This window comes from Pleurodeles waltl, chromosome 12, assembly GCF_031143425.1.
Source record: "Pleurodeles waltl isolate 20211129_DDA chromosome 12, aPleWal1.hap1.20221129, whole genome shotgun sequence".
Lineage (NCBI taxonomy): Eukaryota > Metazoa > Chordata > Amphibia > Caudata > Salamandridae > Pleurodeles > Pleurodeles waltl.
In genome coordinates, this window is record NC_090451.1 from 128,877,100 (window position 1) to 128,898,105 (window position 21,006).

Below are 21,006 nucleotides of genomic sequence, written 5' to 3' on the forward strand. Positions count from 1 at the left end.
GTTGTTATTTTCTGTAGGAAACCCTTGTAGGATCTACACAAATGACCCCTTGCTGAATTCAGAATTTTGTCTACTTTTCAGAAATGTTTAGGTTTCTGGGATCCAGCATTGCTTTCATGCCCATTTCTGTCACTGACTGGAAGGAGGCTAAAAGCACAAAAATGTGCAAAAATGGGGTATGTCCCAGTAAAATGCCAAAATTGTGTTGAAAAATTGGGTTTTCTGATTCAAGTCTGCCTGTTCCTGAAAGCTGGGAAGCAGCTGAGTTTAGCACTGCAAACCCTTTGTTGATGCCATTTTCAGGGGGAAAACCACAAGCCTTCTTCTGCAGCCACTTTTTCAATTTTTTTTTAAGAAAACGAAATTTTCACTGTATTTTGGCTAATTTCTTGGCCTCCTTCAGGGGAACCCACAAAGTCTGGGTACCTCTAGAATCCCTAGGATGTTGGAAAAAAAGGACGTAAATTTGGCTTGGTTAGCTTATGTGGACAAAAAGTTATGAGGGCCTAAGCGCGAACTGCCCCAAATAGGAAAAAAAAGGCCTGGCACAGGAGGGGGAAAAGGCCTGGCAGCGAAGGGGTTAAGGGTGGGGTGTTAGTATTGTTATGTATTAATGAGGCCATTGGTTTATAATTTGTAAAATGTGTTAAAGGTTTCAGAACTGCTTGCCTGTCCAATAAAGTGGCCTTTGACTCTCCTGGATTATCGTCTGGTTAACTCACTGTCTCGCCCGATGAGGGCTCCCGGGGATGGCACCCTTGTGTGTCGACCCCTGGGCAGCTTCGGGCAAGTGGTGAAGGCCAGACCCGTGGAGCATTTTGATTGGTTGCTAGCGACAAGTGGGGGGGTTTGCAATATAACTGGTAGGTTATAATCAATATATTGAAGTGCGTCATTGCGACGCTGTTACCAGGTAGCGTAGGGTAGGTAAATTTTTGGCCCCACCCTCCCTCCATCCTTAAAAAGGTTTTGGTTCTCAGGCCTGTTTTTTGTGGTTTCAGGCTTGCAATTCGGAATCGTTAGTTTGTCGCTGGACAGGTGGCAGTCAAGAAGTGCGCTGTAAACATGAAGGATTAGGGTCATTACAGAGTAGGGGTTGGTAGAGGGGATACCGGGGAGCGATGGGGGGGTCACGGGGAAGGTCAGGGGAAGAAAGAAAAGGAATGGGGAAGATTGAAGCCTGGAAGACTGCTCTGAAGTTTTGGGTTGTTTGGAAGGGGAGGTTTAAGGATGGAGTGTTAGTATTGTTATGTATTAGTGAGGCCATTTGTTTATAATTTGTAAAATGTTTTAAAGGTTTCAGAACTGCTTGCTTGTCCAATAAAGCAGCCTTTTACTCTCTTGGATTATGGTCTGGTTCATTCACTGTCTCGCCCGAAGCACAGCGTAGAAACAATAATGAGAGTGAGTCCATTTCAATAATGTATTTGTGTTGGTTTACTTTCGCAGCAGGCGGGGCGATGCTTCTCCACCCTAGAGGAGGAACCGCTGCTGCAGTCTTCTCTGCCCCAGTGTAACTGCTCCCCCTTGTAGAACAATCCCAGGCCAGATTTGACAGCAACTGCAGTGTAAAAACCCTTCATCAGAGTCCCAGGAGAAACACAGGGCTGGGCAGCGGCTGAAAAGAGTACCAGAAACGGGAGAGAACTAAGGGACAGCGGTCATCTGAGAGGAACAAAGACCAGGCCATTACAACCTGAAGAAATACGGCAAAAGAAAGCTATTGGTCGTCAGCGAGCAAAAAAGACCATGAATCTATGAAATCTGAGTTAAATTCATCAGTTTGATTCAATCCCCAGGAAGTAAATTAGAACATCTGAATGATGATAGCTAGAGAATCATGGAAATATACCCATAATTCAAGAAGCACATCCTCTTATTGCCTTTGATCACTAGGTTGTCTGAGATCAAGTTAGCACTTCAGTAAGCAGCCATGCAACACAAGTCAGACCCCCAGCACATTTCATCAGAATCTTTTGGAGCAATTGATTCGCTAGCGACCCCTCAGTCAAACACTGTACTCTGTAGACAGCCACCACACACCATATCAGATTCAGATAGACGCTTTCACAATAGGGCACATGAAGTGGCCGGTTAGCTCAGTTGGTTAGAGCGTGGTGCTAATAACGCCAAGGTCGCGGGTTCGATCCCCGTACGGGCCAGAGTTATTTTTTCCGAAGCCCATTTTAAAGTGTGAGCTACGGAGCTTCACAACTTCGACACAACTTGGGACACAAATAGTATTAACATGGGTAGAACGAGAACGAACCGCAAAGGATATCAACTCTTTTTGCGGTGCAGCGTGAAGCTGAGTGGGAGCGGTCAGTGCCATGGAACGCCTGGGAACCTTATGCGCTGCCTTGCTTACTTCATGGAGAAAGCAGGCCTGCTCCTAGGCATACTGGTCATCATTGACGCTGCAATGAATAGTGAGAATACATCTTACAGGCAGTGGCTGAAGTGCATAAAAGAAATGTGTACTGTGATCATGAGTGCTGTGTAGGTGGGGTCAAAACGTGTTTAAAAGGAGCGCAATATTCTACAGCTAAGGTGACTACTTATAAAATAGTTTTCATAAGCCTTAATTTAAAAATAACTGCAAAGTAAACTTAAGGGCAGGAAATGCAATCTTACACTGTAAAAGCTCAGTTGTTTGAGTGCGATCAATGTAGCCGGGTCTGAGTGTGTAATTAGAGCTCAGTGGTTTTGTGCTGTAATTGTGCCTCCTGCCCGCACAGAGGCGCTGCAGGACCCTCATTGCCATTTATTTTGGATCCCCGCTCCTTTAAACCATTGCAGAGGGAAAGCATCTCTCGCGCAGCCCTTTACGAGCCCTGAAAGTGGCGGCGGTGTGTGGCTGAGAGGTTGGAGATGCAGCAGAGGTGTCCTGCACAACAGGCCCTCAACGCCTGTGGCAATGCAGATCCAGCACTAGCAAGAGCAGCGCTTTAAATTGGCCGGCTCCAAGTACCGCCAGTTTTTTATTTTTACAAAGAGAACCTGCACTTTTCATGGAAAACGTAGTTCTTTTAATTGGAGAGTACCTGCACTTCTCGGAAATGTGTAGGTACTCTGGTACAGCGTACCTGCACTTTTATTTTTCCATTTCAAGCACTGACCCAAGAGTGTGTGCCTGGCCCCTTCTTCACTCCTGGTAATAGCCAGTCCATGTGTTTTCTAACCACAGACCTACTAGCCGCTTTTACATTGATTCTCAATACTCAATTCTCAAACTAGCCAAAGCAGAGCAGAAGAAAAAGTGATGGCTCAAGAGCACACACTTTGGTCAAATGAACCGCTCTAAAAGCACATTTACATTTCTCTCAAGTAACAGGCCCCCTAGCAAGAGAGCTTATTTCTTCTGTAGCTGTCTGCCCCTCTCTTGCCTCACAGTACTGGAGACAGCCCTTCGCCTCTTTCAACCGGAGGGACCCCATGATCAGCATTTATCGCTCCTTTGTTTCTCAACAAAAGTACGGAAAGTGTTTTTGTAAAGTTCCTAAAGGTTGGGAGGCCCTTCCCAATAGGCTCCACCCACTTGGACCCCTGCCTCCAGGAGCAGGATGGGTCAGCGAGTGCAGTAGTTTGTCACAGAGAGTTGCAAGGCGGTTGGTGCTGGGGTATCTTTATCTTTTGCTGCTCCTAATGCCATATTCCCGACATTACTTGTGTTATTATTCTGATCGTCATTACAAGGAACAGCAGAAACATGTTAGAGTGCTATGAACTGAAAAGTGAGTTCCCTGTTTTCTGCAGTGATGAAGCCTCTGTTGAGGAGCATTTGAGCGTGGCGCTGTGGCTTGGTTGGTTAAAGCGCCTGCCTAGTAATCAGGAGATCTTGAATTCGAATCTCAGCAGTGCCTTTCGTTTTCCTGCGGTCACTAACAAACGCCCATTTTCTGTATCTGGATAATTCAAGCAGGGTGCAGATGCATCTACCATTCAGAATCATTTCACCAGACTTCGGAAAGGTGTTGCTCCAAGTGTTGCAATGTTGGCAAAATTTAGGCTACACGCCATGTTCCTGTACATTTATATTTTAAGAACCGTGGGTCGCTTCTCTTTATAAATACCATCACATTTATCTTCAATTTACCAAAAAACACAGCGCGTGAGTTCATGTATTTGTATGAAAAGAAGTACAGGTTAAAATGTAGCGCTAACAAAACACAAGGGTAAACCTGCCCTGAGACGCTGGACCCTCTCGGAGCTTAAAAAAAGGGTTTTGTGCTGCACAAGGGGGAGCAAAGAACCGTGTTTAATCTGCGGCCGAGTTCAAGTGGTAGAATAATGGAAAAGTTCGTTCAGTTTCTGGATTTAATCGTTTGTTAACATTTGTGGGGTAATGATTAATGGCGGGAAAAGCCTGTTCCATCATTGGGACTTCATTCAACTTACAGAAACCTCCGTACAATAGCTTTCATTCACTTCGTTGGCAGCAGGAGACAGGTGTGTTGGCGCCTGTGAAGTAAAGCCCGCCATAGTTTTTATATGAGATCCGCCTGCACCGTCTTTTCTGAGCTCTGTGTACCTGTGGCATCTGATCTCTGCCTGTCCTTAGTTTATAAAGTGCGGAGGCGTTATTGCACATTGTATGTGTTTTGTGCCAGCCCTGAGTATGTGATAACGAGGCATGATGGTTGATCACCTGTATTGAGGCGACAAATGTGTGCATAACATAGATCAACTTCAGTGATCTTTTAGACTCTTTCTAGGTGGGAAGCATTGCTGTCTCAGTCTTAAAATTCTTGCTTTTCACGCGGGAGACCCTGTTTCTATTCCCGGCCAATACAGCAGCTTTTTTTTTTTTTTACTTAAAATGTTTCTTTCTATTTTCTTAACAGTTCTAAGCATCAAAACGTGAAGAACACAACATTCTAAACAGCGTTCAATAGGTATGTTTAATTCATATATCAATTAACGAGCCTCCTCCAAATTTCTTAAAGTGAAAGCGCCCAATAGTTTCTTCCAGTTTCCAGATTGGTTTGTAAAACAACTTTTGCCGAATTAGTGACATGTAAGATCCGTGGATCGCACTGCCACATCCCGCGCAGGGATAGCACTGAGGATGTAAGCCTCTTCTCCTCACCTCATCTCTAAACATACATCAGCCCCCGCGGCTGGCTGCAGAGGGAAGAAGGACACGCATAGGCTTGTTGTATGTAAAAGGCCGTTTTATTGGAAACAGGTGCACTCACAAACACTCATACCCTAGGCCTTCCGCCTCACATAACTAAAGCCTCACTAGACATCAAATTTCCTACTACCTCTCTCCCCCCACCCCTAACCCTCCCACCCCCTCCCCTTATTTGAACCGCATGTCCTAATAACCTTCCGACTGTAAATCCCTTTGTCATAATCCAAACGTCCACGTTCCTAGTCTCCTAAAGTCCAACTATCTGTCCCAATTGTCCTGCTGTCTTCCAATCCCTTTCCACCTGCAAGTATGTTGTCGGCCCTGCCGTCCTTCCCTGTTGTCATATTCCTGCGATCTGGCCCAATCCCCGCCACCAGGAAAAAGGCGCACTCCGCCTTTTCCTCCCCCCCCCCCCTCGCCGCTTAAGCCTCACGAAAAAGAGCCTTCAAAGCTTCCTTCACCTGCAGGAGGTAGAGCTCCATGCGCATGAAGGACAAGTGCACACCGTCATCCCTGAAAAACTCTTTGTCCTCAAACTTCAAGTCACCGTGCTCCACGCACATAATGCCCTGAGTAGCACAAAAAACTCTCATCTCTTTGTTGATTTTCCTCCGTGCCTTCTCTATCGCCCCTGGCTTCCGAGCCCCTCTCCAAATCCTACGGGGTATAAACGCCATCCACACCAAATGGCATCCATGCCAGCATCTTTTTATCTCCAGTAAGTCACCCTTCATGTCCTTGATAACGTCCAACCCGGTCGGCTGCACCAAATCGTTTTCCCCTAAATGTATGAGTAAAACATCAGGACAAAACCCTTGACCCTTCAAGTCCTTCAAGGTCACCAACAACTGTCCCCAACGCATCCCCCCTTTACCTGACCACCTCACTCTATATCTGTCTCTGTCCAGCCCTAAATTGTCCCCTATTGCAGTAGCCCGAGCTTGACGCTTCGCCCACTTCACAAAGGAGTGTCCAACGACCCATATTTGCAGAGACTGTACCCCCGGGCCCGGCACAGAACCTGTGATAAAAAGGGGGAAACATGTTACTAAAAAACAGACAAACCCGGCCCCCCTTTCCTCACATAACGCCTATACGCATCTGACCTTCATCTCCCCAAAGCCATTATCCGACTGTCCGCCCACCCCCTACACCCCGCTTCTGTCGCCATCCCGATCCGAAAGGAATGTGTACAGAACTGAAATTCATCCTGGCCAATGCTCCGTAAACCTGCTTGCATCACACTCAGTAACTGGTGGGGAGACACCCGCTCACCTGATCGATGCCTAAAAACTCCTCAACCTTTTTCCCAAGACTCCCTTTGCAACTCACGCACCCAGCGCAAAGGACCCACAGAGTAATCCGGGTAGGCCGCCAAAACCACCCTCGCCCCAAACCCTTGTTGGTCTGTTTTAGAAGTCGCGATCCGTACAACCAAGTGATCCTGTCCAAAATCTACATCGTCACACGTCACCGCCTTGTGTCCCCGAGCCCCCAGGAGCTCTGACACCCTGAATGCTCCAAAAAACATCCAGGACATCAGAGTACTAAAAAGTAGACATTCAAACCCATTGTAGCAAATACCCCCCAAAACTTGCGTCATGTCTTTCAGTAAAACCAGTGTCAACAGTTGCCTCTTCAACCCTTGTCTTCCGTCCTCCCTTTCCCAACCATCCAGGATGCGCTGTCCCAACTCACCCGCCGAAGGGGGGTAACCCCAGAGCAATTTTCCCATAAACGCAATGCCTGCCAATTTCCCGGAGATGGTAACTCTGGACTGACGTCTCTCAATCAAGCCAATGATAAAACGTACCACATCGTCCACTCGATCACGCTCGGTGACTACGACAGGCTCCTGATCGCGTGAATTCCCTCAACGCCCGCATATATGTCCGCTGCGTGGATGGCACCAGCAAATTCAGCAACAGCTGAAGCATTCTGTCTCTCCTGCTGACCACAAAACCTCTGGCATCCGCGTCCAGCACAAGTCTTCGCCCGCAACCAGCCCATGGAATCTCTCCCACTGCGAACGAGACAAGGCATCCGCAATGTCATTGCTCACCCCCGGAACGTGTTGCGCAGTAAAATGAATGTCCGACGCAGACAGTGGAGCACAAACACGCGCAGCAACCGCAGGACCTGCAGTTCCCTCGCAGACTGTCTATTAACCAGATGCACCACCGCTAAATTATCGACACAAAAAAGGACCCTCCGATGTTCCAAAAGATGTCCCCAAACGCAGACCGCAACGATGAGGGGGAACAGTTCCAAGAAAGCAATACTCCGTCCACCGCGCGTCCATGTCGGTAGCCATGATTCCGCACAATACTTACCTTCCCAGTAAACCCCAAACTCCGACCTGCCGGCCGCATCAGAGAAAATTTGAACATTCCAAACCACAACCTGCCATGTCCTCAAAGGGATACCATTGAAGCGTTCCAAAAACATGCCCCACATCCTCATGTCCGCTTTGACCCCCGCACTCAACCGCACGTGATGATGTGGAAGCTGCCTGCCCGCCAGGGCCATACCCAGTCTCCTACAAAATGTCCGTCCAGCCCGCACGACCCGACACACGAAATTGAGATGTCCCAATAACACCTGAATGTTCCTCACTGTCACCTTACGTCTCCGCAATATGTCCTCCAGTGTCCTCAACATGGCCTCCTTCTTCTCGAAGGGCAGCCTCGCCACCATGGAGTGGGTATCCAACTCAATGCCCAGGAAAGTCAGTACTGCACAGGGCCCAACCGTTTTCTCGGGGGCCAGGGGCACACCCAGGTCCCCCATAAGCTCCTGAAGGCGCCTCAGAACGACCGCACAAAGGTCTGACTCTGGCGGCCCCACAAAGAAGAAATCATTCAAATAATGTGTCTCAGCATTATTTCCTGTGGCCGTGGCAAAAACCCACTGCAAAAACGTGCTGAAACATTCAAACAAAGTGGCCTCCATCTGAATGCCCAGCAATTCGAAATCACTGGGGTGCACCGGCAGCAATCTAAAGGCCGACTTAATATCCGTCTTGGCCATCAAGGCCCCTGGTCCGAACCTCTGCACCAACTCAATGGCCACATCAACGGATGCATAGGACACCTTGGTCCGCTCCACCGGAATGAAATCGTTAATGGAGGACCCTTCCGGCCATGACAAATGATGTATGAGCCGGAACTGACCCGGCTCGTTTTTAAGTACGACCCCGATGGGGGAAACCATGAGACTCTCCATCGGCCAATCCATGAACGGCCCCGCCATGCGGCCCTCGTCTATTTCCTTCCCTAGCTTGTCCCGCACAATGTCGTCTTTCCCCGTCACCGACCGTAAATTCTCTGCCCACTGACGCACCCGCGTTCCCTCATATCCCAAAGAAAAACCCTCTGCGAAACCGCGAAACAACAGTGTAGCCACATGTCTGTCCCTGTATTCGCGCAACCACGGGTCCAACCTGTCCAATCTAACCGGCGTACAAGCTTTTGCCCAAAGGCCCCTGTACTCCCCGATAACGACCTGACTGATGATTCCCCGAATTGTTCCCCCGCGGCTGCTGACTCTGCCCAGCGCCTGCGACTCCTTGCGATGCTGGGGCAGTACAGTGCAGGACCGCGTGTCGTCCCGCGCAACTCGTGGCAAAATTTACAGTATTCACGGGTGAACAAACCCTTGTTATAGTCCCAACATGCGGCTGTTTTGGCTGGAGTGCTCCCGGTTGCAGACCCTCCCTTTGCTGCAGTGCCTGCCCCACCTTGAGTGGGGCGCTCCCGAAAGGGACGGTAAGTAATAGGTAAGCCACTGGCCGTAAAGACCGTCTTACCAAATTTTGCAGGGCCCATGGTATGTTGCCATAGGTCTGAATCGATCTCACCCCACTTCACCTCCTCGTCAGCCGCCATTCGTGCCTGAAATTCCTCGTCATACTGAACCCACGCATAACCACCATAATTAAGGTAGGCCTTCCGAATGACATCCATATATTTAAAGAGCGCCACAGCCCTTTCAGGAAAGCGCTCACAATATACACTGGCATAGATCAGGAACGCCGCCGTCCAATTTTCGATGGTGACCGGTACCCTAGGGCGCTTGGCCAGCTGGTTCTCCTCCTCCTTCGAGCCCTCTTTTGCCCTGATTTCCCGATGCTGCAGCTTTAGCATCTCAGTACTTAGTACTCCCCCTTCCAGATCTTTTCTTTGGTAGCCAACATTAAATGGGCCCCTAAAGGTTTCGCCGTACCCATGTATGGCAATTTTTTGGCCTTGCTATCCCGTCCTCGGTCTTGTCCTTCCCCGAACCCGCCGCTTTCTCCTCCTTTGTGTCCTGTTGTGTTCCTTTGTTAACCTTATCCCCGTCCAGCTGCTCAGGCCCAGGCCCTACCCCGACGTCTGTGACATAGACCCCTTGATACAGCCTATCCTGAGCCTCGCCTACTTTCGCTTCTACCGCCACCGAAACAGTCCCCGCCATGTGCCTCTTACCTGCCTTGCGCTCCACCATGCCCCTTCTCTGTCCTCCCGCAGCTCCCCTTCCTCTAGACTGTCCTCGTCAAAATCCAGTTCCTCTATCACGTCAAACCCTTCCTCCATACCAGGCAGGGCGTCCCCCAAACCCCGTGCCTGCACCTGAGATGAAAACGCTGCGCGTTGCTCCGATCCTGTACTTGCCGCACCAGGTTATCGCTCCCGCAGAGAAGCCAGGGCAGGGGGCTCAAAACCCACTCCGCCCCGCAGAAACCCCCTTGGTCGCTATCCCTCCGCACGCGACTTCCATAGGTGTCCTCCGGCCGGCTGCACTTGGCCCCGCCATCGCTTCTTCCTGGGGTCCTCGGGCCGCCCCGGACCTGCCCAGGTCCTGCTGCAGCCTGTCCTCACCCTGCCACAAGAAGCCCGGAGTGCCGGTGAAACCTACTTGCCAAGAGCTCCCCACCCCTCCCCATACCTCCCATTCCCCAAATTCCTCTCCCTCCTCCTCCACCCCCTCCAAGTCCTCGTCTAGGCTCCCAACCTCCCCCCCTTGCACTAGGACTCACGAAACATCCCCTCCGCGAGTAGGTACGGCGGGGAGGAAGGATGCGCAAGGTAATGCCATCCTCATACGCCCCCCACACCCCTCCCTCCTCGCCATCACTCCACTCCCAACTCTTAGGCCCCCCTGCCCCTACTGACACTTCAGTCCTGTCACCCACCTCTGCTCCTTGGGTGTCCCTTCTATCCTGGTCTCCCCCCTCCTGTGCCTGGCTCCCCATGCCCCAGTAGCCGGAAAACCCTTCCCCTACCTGACATTGCAAGGGGGCCCCCTTGACAAGGGGCCCCGGGCCCCACATTCCGTGCCATAGGGATTGGCCTGTCCTCTCCCTTTTTATGGCGTGACAAAACCGCCATCGCGCGGCCTTGTGCCACACCTTTTATTCTCTGCCATAGCAGGGCCTGGGCTGGGAACACGCGGGCCGCCACAACTCGCGTCCCCCGCGCCCCAAGCCCCCGGCCGCACTCAACGCCGGCCCCCGAGTCAGCCTCACGGCCCTGGAGAGACACAAGGGGGCCGGCCCCCCTTGTGCACCAAAGCCCTCCCACGGCCCTTCCCAACCGCGCCTCCCGCCCTGCCCCTGGACCTCACCCCGCCCTTCCTCCTTACCGCCTGTCTCTCGTCGAACTCCCCCGACGATGAGCAGGCCAGCACCGCTGCCGCTATGCCGCCAGAGGCCCGCCGCAAAGGACGCAACCCCCAAGCCCTCCTTTAAAAGATCCATGCGACCCGCCTCCTCGAGAAGCCGCAACGCCTCTTGCACCTTCTTCTCAGCCATAGCGACGACCAGGTATGTCAGCAAACTTGCCTCTCCCGAACCGACCCCTAAAACTGTTGCCGCTACTTCCTCACCTCACTTCTGCAGGTCCTAACTGTAATACGACTGATATATATTATCCTAACCTCTGCTTATTGCTGTAACAAAGCTGCCTAAACTACCGACAACCACAGACAAAATTCCCCTTCAGCCGCCCACCGTGTCGCTCCACACAAAATGGTGCCGACACTCAAAATGGCAGGGTTAAATACCCGCCGCCAACATAGCCCAAAAGGCGCCCAACGGCGCCCGTGGACTATGCCACTTCCCCAAACCTCCCGGGGGGGGAGGAGACCTCATTCTTCGGCGGTCCCCCCGGGGCCTCCTTAGCAAATACACCCTTGATAGTACTGTCGAACGTTGAAAGTCTGCAGGGTGTAAAAAGGACTCAGGAAATATTTCAAGGCTTCATACTCTCTCATGCAGGTCCGCCCCAATGTTATGTTATATTGATTTGTATAGCAGACTAATCAATCAATCAGGGATTTGTAAAGCACACTACTCACCCGTGAGGGTCTCAAGGCAGTGAGGAGGGGAGGGGAAGAAGGTGGGGGAAGGAGGTGCTGCTACTGCTTGAACAGCCAGGTCTTGAGAAGTTTCCTGAAGGTAAGGAGGTCTTTGGTCTGACGCAGGTTGGTGAGAAGAGTGTTCCTCATTTTGGCGGCAAGGTATGAAAATGATCTACTGTTGGCTGTAGTTCTGCAGGTGCGAGGGATGGTTACGAGGGCGAGGTCAGCGGAGCGGAGATGTCGGGTCAGGTTGTAGAAGGAGAGTCGTTTGTTGAGGTTTTCAGGTCCGGTGTTGTGCAGTGCTTTGTGAGCGTGGATAAGGAGTTCGAAGGTGATTCTCTTGTTGACTGGGAGCCAGTGCAGGTTTTTAAGGTGGTCTGTGATGTGGCAGTGGCGGGGGATGTCCAGGATGAGGCGTGCGGAGGCGTTCTGGATGCGTTGCAGCCTCTTCTGGAGTTAGGCGGTGGTTCATTCGTAGAGGGCATTGCCGTAGTCCAGTTTGCTGCTTACGAGGGCTTGGGTGACTGTTCTTCTGGTTTCATGGGTATCCATTTGTAGATCTTTCAGATCATGCAGAGGGTGTTGAAGCAGGAGGAGGAGATGGCGTTGACTTGCTGGGTCATGGATAGTGAAGGGTCCAAGATGAATCCTAGGTTGCGTGCGTGGTCGGTGGGAGTCAGAGCGGTTCCGAGAGTGGCAGGCCACCAGGAGTCATCCCATGCGGAGGGGGTGGAGCCGAAGGTAAGGACTTCTGTCTTGTCCGAATTGAGTTTGAGGCAGCTGCTCTTCATCCATTCGCCGATGGCCTTCATTCCTTCGTGGAGTTAGGTCTTGGCGGAGTCTTTGGTGAGGTAGATGATCAGCTGGGTGTTGTCAGTGTATGAGATGGTGTTGAGGTTGTGGGATCGGGCGATGTTAGCGAGCGGGGCATGTAAACGTTGAAGAGAGTCGGGCTGAGGGACGAACCCTGGGGTACGCCGCAGATGATTTTGGTGGCCTCCAAGCAGAATGGGGGAGGCGGACTCTCTGGGTTCTGCCGGTGAGAAAGGAGGTAACCCAGTCCAGGGCTCTGTTGCGGATTCAAGCATTGTTGAGGCATGAGCGTAGGGTGTGGTGGCAGACGATGTTGAACGCAGCCGAGAGGTCCAGGAGGATGAGGGCCAAGATTTCACCGCTGTCCAGTATGGTTCTGATGTCGTCGGTGGAGGAGATGAGGGCGGTTTCGGTGCTGTGGTTGCTACGGAATCCAGATTGGGAAGGGTCCAGGGTACGGTTCTCCTCTATGAAGCGGATTAGTTGTCTGTTGACAGCCTTCTCGATGACTTTTGCTGGGAAGGGGAGCAGGGAGATAGGTCGGAAGTTCTTGAGGTCCTTTGGGCCCGCCTTGGGTTTTTTGAGGAGGGCGTTGGTCCCGGCGTGTTTCCAGCTCTCCGGGAAGGTGGCGGACTCAAAGGAGCTGTTGATGATCTTCCGCAATTGGGGTGCGATGATGGAGCTTGCTTTGTGAGGGCAGGGGTCAGATGGAGAGCCGGAGTGGATGGTGTTCATGATTTCGATGGTGTTGTTGTCATTGATGGGGGTCCAGGAGAGCAGGAGGTTGGTCGGAGGTGAATCTGTGGTGTTGGTGGTTGCCGGGGTGGTTTGGGTGCTGAAGCTGTCATGGATGTCTGCAATCTTGCAGTGGAAGTAGGAGGGTAGAGGGTCACAGAGGTCTTGGGATGGCGGGATGTCGTTGACATTGGAGCTGGGGTTGGACAGTTTCTTTATGACGTTTAAGAGCTCCTTGTGGCTGTGTGCATTGTTGTGGATTTGGTCTTTGAAGGCGGTTCTTTTGGTGGCTTGGATGAGTTGGTGGTGTCTGCGGATAGCGTTTTTGAAGGCTGTGTGGGTGTCCAGAGTCTGATCTTGGCACTACTTTCTTTCGAGTCTTTGGCAGCTTTGCTTAGATTCGTGGAGGTCGGAGGTAAACCAGAAGGCATTTCTGTCAGTGCATCTACTGGAGGGATTCTTGATTGGGGCAAGAGTATTGGCACAGGTGTTGACCCATTGCCTGAAGTTGCGGGCAGCTGCATTAGTGTCAGTGGTGTTGATCGGTGGGTTCTGGGAGAGGGTCGCAATAAGTTGGTCTTCGTGACCTTGTTCCAGCTGCGGTGGCGGATCTGTGGTGGGTGGTGGTGTGTTGTGTGTGTGAAGGAGAAATGGATGCAGCGGTGGTCTGTCCAGTGGAGTTCGGTGGTGTGGCTAAAAGAGAGGTGATTGCTGGCGGAGAAAATAGGGTCGAGTGTGTGTCCTGCGGAGTGGGTTGATGTCGTGACAAGCTGATTGAGGCTGAGGTTGGAGAGGTTGTCGAGCAGGGTGGCGGTGTTGTTGGTGTTCTCATGGTGGGAGTTTAAGTCTCCGCGGGGTATGTAGTCAGTGGATGCGAGAGTGTGCGTGCTGATGATGTCGGTAATGGAGTCGCTGAACTGCTGTCATGGGCCGTAGGGCCTGTAGATGAGGGTCCTTCGAAGGGTGGTGTTTGGGTCAGTGTGGATTTGGAAGTGCAGGAGTTTGGCGGTGCTGAGGGTGTCTTCGGTATTGGTAGTGATCCTGAGGGTGTTCTTGTGGATGATGAAGATGCCTCCTCCTGGTTTGTTGGAGCGGTCCCTGCGGGTAATCTTGTAGCCGTCCGGGATGGCTATGGCGATGTCAGGCACTGAGGAGGGGTTTATCCAGGTCTCGGCGACATCTGGGGAGGCTGAGTCAAGTAGTTTCCATAGCTCTACTTTGTGCTTGTGGACGGAGTGGGTATTGAGGAGGATACATCTGAGATGGTTGTGTCCTGACTTGGTGGGTGTGCTGTTGGCGTGGAGGCTGGTGAAGGTGCAGTTCCGGCAGGAGAAGGGTCCGCGTGTGGTCTGCGGGGAGGCTTGAAGGCAGGCGAGAGAGCAGCCGGTGTTGAGGGCTCAGAGGGTGGCGGCGTCGTAGTGAAGATGTGCGTGGCAAAGGTAGGGGGATGGGAGCCAAGGGTTCTGGCACTGAGCGCAGTCACGGCACGGATGGGCGTGGCCACGCAGAGGGCGCCATTAAGTAGGGAGGTGGGTAGGAGGAGAGGACAGCTTGGAGGCGGGAGGAGACGAAAAATGGCGCGAAAAAGGGAGCAGAGCCGAAAAAGGGGGTGGAGCCAAAAAAGGGGGGCAGGGCCACGGGGGCAGCAGCGGCGGGAGAGAGGGAGAAAGTGAAAGTGAAAGTGTGAGAGAGAGAGAGAAACAAGGAAAAGGAGCACTAAGGGACAATAGTGGAAAAAAGAGCAGAGCAAAGCAAAAGGAGGACAGAAGCAGAAGGTAGCCTAGTAGGAAAGCAGAGCTCTCCCACTAGACACCATGGATGAGGCGCAGGCAGAAGCCTGCGGGTGGAGGAGGGCCCGAACTCCTGACAGGGTTCAGGAGTTCAGAGGAGCCAGGGAAAGGGCTCTACTTAGACGGTGGAGCCACGGGAGGCAGAGGAATGCACTGACCAGGTCAGTGGTTTTTCTCAGCCTACCACATAGCGGCCACCATTAAGTAGGGAGGTGGGGGGAGGAGAGGACAGCTGGGAGGCAGGATGGGGACGAAAAACGGTGTAAAAAAGGGGGTGGAGCCTAAAAAGGGGGTGGGCCGCGGGGCAGCAGCAGCAGGGTAGAGAGAGAGGGGGTAGAGTGAAAGTGAGAGAGAGAGAGTGGAGTGAGAGAGAAACAAGGAAAAGTTGCACTAAGGGACAGTAGTGGAGCAGAGAGCAGAGCAGAGCAAAGCAGAAGGAGGAGAGAGGCAGAAGGTAGCCTAGTAGGAAAGCAGAGCTCTCCCACTAGACACCAGGGATGAGGTGCAGGCAGAAGCCTGTGGGTAGAGGAGGGCCTCGAACTCCTGACAGGGGTCAGGAGCTTAGAGGAGCCAGGGAAAGGGCTCTACTTAGACAGTGGAGCCACTGGAGGCAGAGCAATGCACTGACCAGGTCACCCAAGATATCCAGGCACATGGTTAGGCGTGTAGGTGTTAGGTGTCCAAGGGATTTATACAAAGAGTCAGGCCTCAAGCTGCTTGCGGTACTCAAGAACTGATGGGGAGGCTGTGATATGTTTAAGAAGGTTGTTCTGTGTCTTTGGTGCGATGTAGGAGAATGAGCAACCTTCAGTTTTGCTTTTGCAGATGCGGGAATATGTGTGAAAGAGAGAAAGGCAGAGCCTAGTTGTCTCGTGGGTTGGTGAAAGTATATGTGGCTGTTTGGGTGTTCTGATCCTGTGCTGTGTAGGGTTTTGTATGTGTGAGTGAGAAGTTTCAATTGGCTGCACTTGTGAATGGGAAGCCAGTGAAGCTTCTTGAGTTGCTGTGTGAAGTGGGTGTGGCATGGGCGGTCAAATATAAATCTTGTAGCAGTGTTCTGGATGGTCTGGAGTCTGTAACAGAGTTGTGTGGAGATTCTGGCATAAAGAGTGTTTCCATAGTTCAGCCTGCTGGTGAGGAGTGCTTGAGTGACAGTCCTTCTGGTGTACTGAGGCAACCATTTGACGATCTTTCATAACATGCATAGGGTGTGGAAGCATGAGGTTCATGCTGCACTGACTTGAGCCATCATGATTGTCATCTTGGATGTACCATAGATTTCTTGCGTGGTCTGTGGGTGTTGGTCTTAGTTCCAACATGCCACCAGGTGGAGTCCCATGGCGAGGTTTTGTTGCCAAAGACCATTACTTCTGTGTTGTCGGAGTTGAGCTGCAGGCAGTTGGTTCATATCCAGTCTGCTACCACAGTCATGCAGTTGGTGAATTTGGTCCTGCTGGTAGTTGTCTTGTCCATCAGGGAGAGGATGAGTTGGGTGTCATCGGCAAGGAGATGACAGTGATGTCTTGTGATAGATTGATGTGGTTGGGGGTGACATGTTGTGGTAAGGTACCACATAACATCAGGATGTCTTCAAGAGGTTAACCGACAGGACATGAGGATGCTCAGGTTTATATTGGAAGTAGCAAGACAACCTTGCAGCTAGAAATTAATGAGTACAAAAGGCAAAAAGTAAGGACTTTGAACATACCATTTCTGTTAGTGCCCATCTGGGGTAGAAAATGCAGACCTCTCCTTAGCTCCTTCAGTCAGAGCAATCTGCCAATACCCAGACATTAAGTCAAACATGCCAAGATATTTGGCAGCCCCTAACCGATCAATGAGCCTGCTAACGCGTCCCTTTATGACTAATTTATACACTCAGGGACTCGTTTTAGGCCAATGAATCTTTCAACCCTGATTGAAGACACCTTAGGACGAGATAGCTAATCAACATCTCAATCAATATATCAATAACGTCATCAATATTTATCATAACAAGACAATTCACTTTAGTTAAAGACATTTAATAAGACTCAGGACACCACCATGACCTTTCAGCCATGAATAACCACACCAGTTTAGTAGGTTTTGTGATGTTTATTCCCTATTGATTACAATTCTACTAGCAAGTTTATTAATCTCAAGACCAAGAAGCACAATAGCATAGTCACAATATGACAACTCTGATAAGACTTCATCAAAGCAAGTATCACAAATATTAGAACATAACACGTCGTCAACATAGATCAACCTCAGCAGAGTAACATTAGTGCATTGTTCAACAAAATATAGATTCAGTCATTTTTCTATTTGCTTCTATTTAGTGAACCCCTTAACTAACCTCAAATTAGCATTGGCATGTTGGACTTCATGCAAAACAATTTAGCAACATCAATTTAGAAAACCTCTAACTATGGTCTCTGTCAAAAGAAGCAGTTGGTACCTAGAAAGGAAAAGCAAACAGACCATCATAACATTGTCATATAGTTACCCTCCGTATTGGGTCAGCACTCAGATTCTGTCTTCGTCCTCAGGACATCAGTTGATTCGCCATCTGTCAGGAACTCAGCTCAGCCATAAAGGGCAAAGGGGTACTTCCCTCATAAGGAGGTAAAGTATAAATGGGGAAGGATGGTTCTAAGTAAAATTAGCAAGTCACTAAGCAAAGTGAAAAGTGTCTGGGTCATAGCAAATCGCATCAGCGTCTCCCTAACTAACCTCTCCTAGTGTCCTATTCTCTTCTGTTCTAAACTACTTCCTTGTGTCAAGGGGTTTTATCCCTTTTTCTTTGTCTATTCCCCTAAAAGTTCATTGGTTAATGGGTTGCACCCCACTATCTCCATCCAATAGAATTTCCATGATCTCATAAATGTTGTCACCTCATAACTGTTCTCACGTATTTTATTGGTCCTTATGATAGACGTCTTCAGGGGGGTTGAATGTCCGGTATGATTTCATCCTCTCGTGGTTCTTTGCACATCTTTAGTCAGTGGCTCCATTGTCTGTACCAGTTCAGGCGACCTTGTACCAGGTATAAATCTCCACTGTTGCATTCGGCTAAAATGTTTCTACAAGCAAGTCGAATTTCATGAGAACGGATCTACTACAGTTACATTCAACTTCTAGCTTTGGAAAAATAAGAGTTCATGTCCTTCAGCAAGTCAGCACACTGCACGTTAGAAAAAACACATTTAATATGAGAGCCAGGCAGCTAGGCCTCAACTCATGCTAACTAAGGCCTAATGATTTATTAGCAGAACTTTAACAACATAACCTATAATAATTAGTGTAAACTATGTCTTAACATAATAATTCATCATTATTAGTCATTTTCATTAGTCCCCGTATATATTAGCGGCCACTCCCCGTGGGCACATTTCAAGCATGCGTTTTGCAAAATACATTAGTACATTTTCTATGCAGCATTATTATACATTAGTTCATAAACATTTCATGTTAATATTGATTATATAAGCTACGCTCTCTTAGTCCCTCCTCTGATGACACTTGTCATCACACAAAACCTTTCACTTCACAACGTCTCATTTTCTTTAAATTTCGCATCTCAATTTCTTCTTTTCTATGGGATTGTGATGGGTCGCTCCGACCCGACCCACACAATTCTCTTGCTTGTGCTGCCTCTGCCACAACTAACCTGGAGGCTAATGGAGAGACCGACGCTCTCATTGGTTGGTTGCAGCAACCGCGGGAACTGACGCGGGTTAAAAAAGAGATTTCTCTTTTGCCGAGGGAGGAGTTTGTGAGCTGGAGCCGGAACATCCCGGCTCTTTTGAACCCAGAAGATCGGACGTATCGAGAGGACGCGGAGCAAGGTGCCACGGAGACCGCCGGCAGGCCGAGCGTGACGACGGGGCAGTGTGGAGCGGAGGAGCCCCAGAGAAGAACCGGAGACTGTTGACCCCGGGGAGCCTACGCTTGAGCCGCCACGCTTCAGGAGAAGCGTGGCCACCCAGGTACGGAGACGCGAGCGGGGAAGCGGGAGGCGGGAGGTGGAGAAGAGTGGGAAAAGGGAAACGGGCACTTTTGGAGAGGGAAAAGCACTGATTTGGAGGGGTAAGATAATAGGGACACGGAGTAAGATTATATACAGGTATATAGAGAAAGAAAGAAAAAAAAGACAGGAAAACAAGGCACCAAGAAAACAGAATAGACGTGAGATAGAGGAAAGAAAGGAAGACAGCAGAGAAGGCTACCTACTTAAAATATTGCAGCAGAAGAAAAGCGCAAGGGAAAGAAATAAAGGAGAAAAGAGAACAACCGATCCTAAAACCTCTTCCCCACTTACCGCATCTATTCTTTGTTTTGTTTTTCCACGCTCCTCGCGAGGTCCTGGAAGAAAGAAAAAAAGAAGACGAGCTAAGGTGTCAAGCAAAGAGGATATCACCACAGCCAAACTATTCTCAACAACTTTTCTCTCTAATACTTACCGTTTATACTGTTTCAAGAACAATAAAAGACAGTTCTCTGAAACCAAAACTACTACCGTCTAGAGTCATAACTCAGCCATCCTCGTACAGGGATCTTTCCCAAATTTCTTTGAACATTTCCTCTTTTTCCTTTTCTTCCTTTCTTTTATTACGTTTTACCAAATCTCTTTTAATTCTTTTATTAATTTTGCATGATAACCACAGTCCCAATAGGGAAATTAGAACAATCAGTATACCCCCTATTATTTTTGCAAATACTCCATTCCAAATGCTACTAAACCAATTCCCTACTTTGGTAATTCCTTTCCCAAGCTTTTCCCACAGTTCTGGTTCTTTTAGCTCCTTCAGATCTGTACTGTCTCTTGTTAAGTTAGTAAGCATACTTCTAATCTTCCTGCTGTTATCTGGTATGAACGCACAACAATGGTGCTCATTAAGCATCTTACAGACTCCGCCACTCTTTGCTAAAAGAATGTCTAAAGCAAGCCGGTTTTGAAGAGTCATAGCCCTCTCCACAGCAAGTTCAGTATCCATCAGGAGTATAGCCCCTGTGAAGTTTGTCAGCATGTTATCCACAATAGTAGACAACTTTCGAATCTTTATGGAGTTTAAGATAACCCCTACTGAAGGAATTATGGCTCCAAAAATGTCACCTACGACAGTAGCCGCTGTCTCTCTCTTTTGTCTAGAATGATGTAATTGAGACATTTTAGGAATTTGCTTTAAGTCATCAATCTGATAAATCTTTGGGAAAACTATTCCCAAATAACATGTCCCATATCATCCTTTAGGAAGACGGTAATAAGCATTTAGTCCACATATGTAATAGATCCCAGGGATCGCTGGATCCTGTCTATTTAACATGAACGTCCACTTACTCTGAAACAAAAACACATGTCTGCACTCACTCGTTCCCACAAACAAGGTATCAAGCTCAGATTTTGGCCTATATATGCAAAGCCTACCTACTTGCAGTGCGTCTGTAGCTAAGTTGCCTTGTGTCTTTATTGCGGTGTAAGCATAATCATTTGCAAACGTGCGTTTCTCTAAACCCTTTTCTAGCCTTTCTTTCAGTGCCTTGCGTCTATCATCAGTGTGATCTAAGAAGCTCTTTTCTACAGGTGTTAGCAGGCAGGTTAAATTATTGTGATGCGCATAAGCTGTTCCAAATGTCAGTGTCGGCTCAAAGAAACCCCTAACTAATTTTATGCTGTGCTCTTTATTTATTTAGAAACTCAATCACGGGCACAAAAGAAAACACTACATCTAAGTTAGAATAGAAGTACTGCACATGTTCTTGATTATAGAATCTTGTTAATAGCAAACTACAACTTATCCTGTAAGTTAATGGCAAACTATGATAAGTAACCCCTTCTTGTACTGATGAGGGAACCTTTGTGCACACATAACAATTTCTCGCATCCATTGTGTCGACATACTCATTCAGCAAGCGATAGAAGACATTAGTAGATAGTTCCCCTTTTGAGTTAGTTCCCTCATGCAAATATTTAGTATGCCGCTCAAACTTTTCCCATGGTGTTAGTGTAGCAGTTTCAGGAGTTGAAGCATTGTTAGTCACTTTCTTATCCACCAATGGTATTCCCACAATCACACTTATGATTATTATTGCACACATAACTCCCACACCAACAATCAAACATGCACGAGTCCTACCCTTACTACTATTATCTCTAGTGTAACTCATGATCTGTATAGAATCAGAAGGTAGAGTAACATAAAACAA

General features: G+C 49.3%; 1 long non-coding RNA gene and 1 other non-coding gene across 2 annotated transcripts; both read left to right on the top strand.

Moving 5' to 3' along the window:
- Nucleotides 1-2,088: 2,088 nt before the first annotated feature.
- TRNAI-AAU (transfer RNA isoleucine (anticodon AAU)) lies at nt 2,089-2,162 on the top strand. The gene has a single exon. It is a non-coding gene; the product is annotated as a tRNA-Ile (tRNA).
- A 638-nt stretch (nt 2,163-2,800) lies between these two features.
- On the top strand, nt 2,801-18,713 carry LOC138267894 (uncharacterized). Its single transcript, XR_011199890.1, has 3 exons — nt 2,801-3,063; nt 4,845-4,895; nt 18,565-18,713. It is a non-coding gene; the product is annotated as an uncharacterized lncRNA (long non-coding RNA).
- Nucleotides 18,714-21,006: the final 2,293 nt, after the last annotated feature.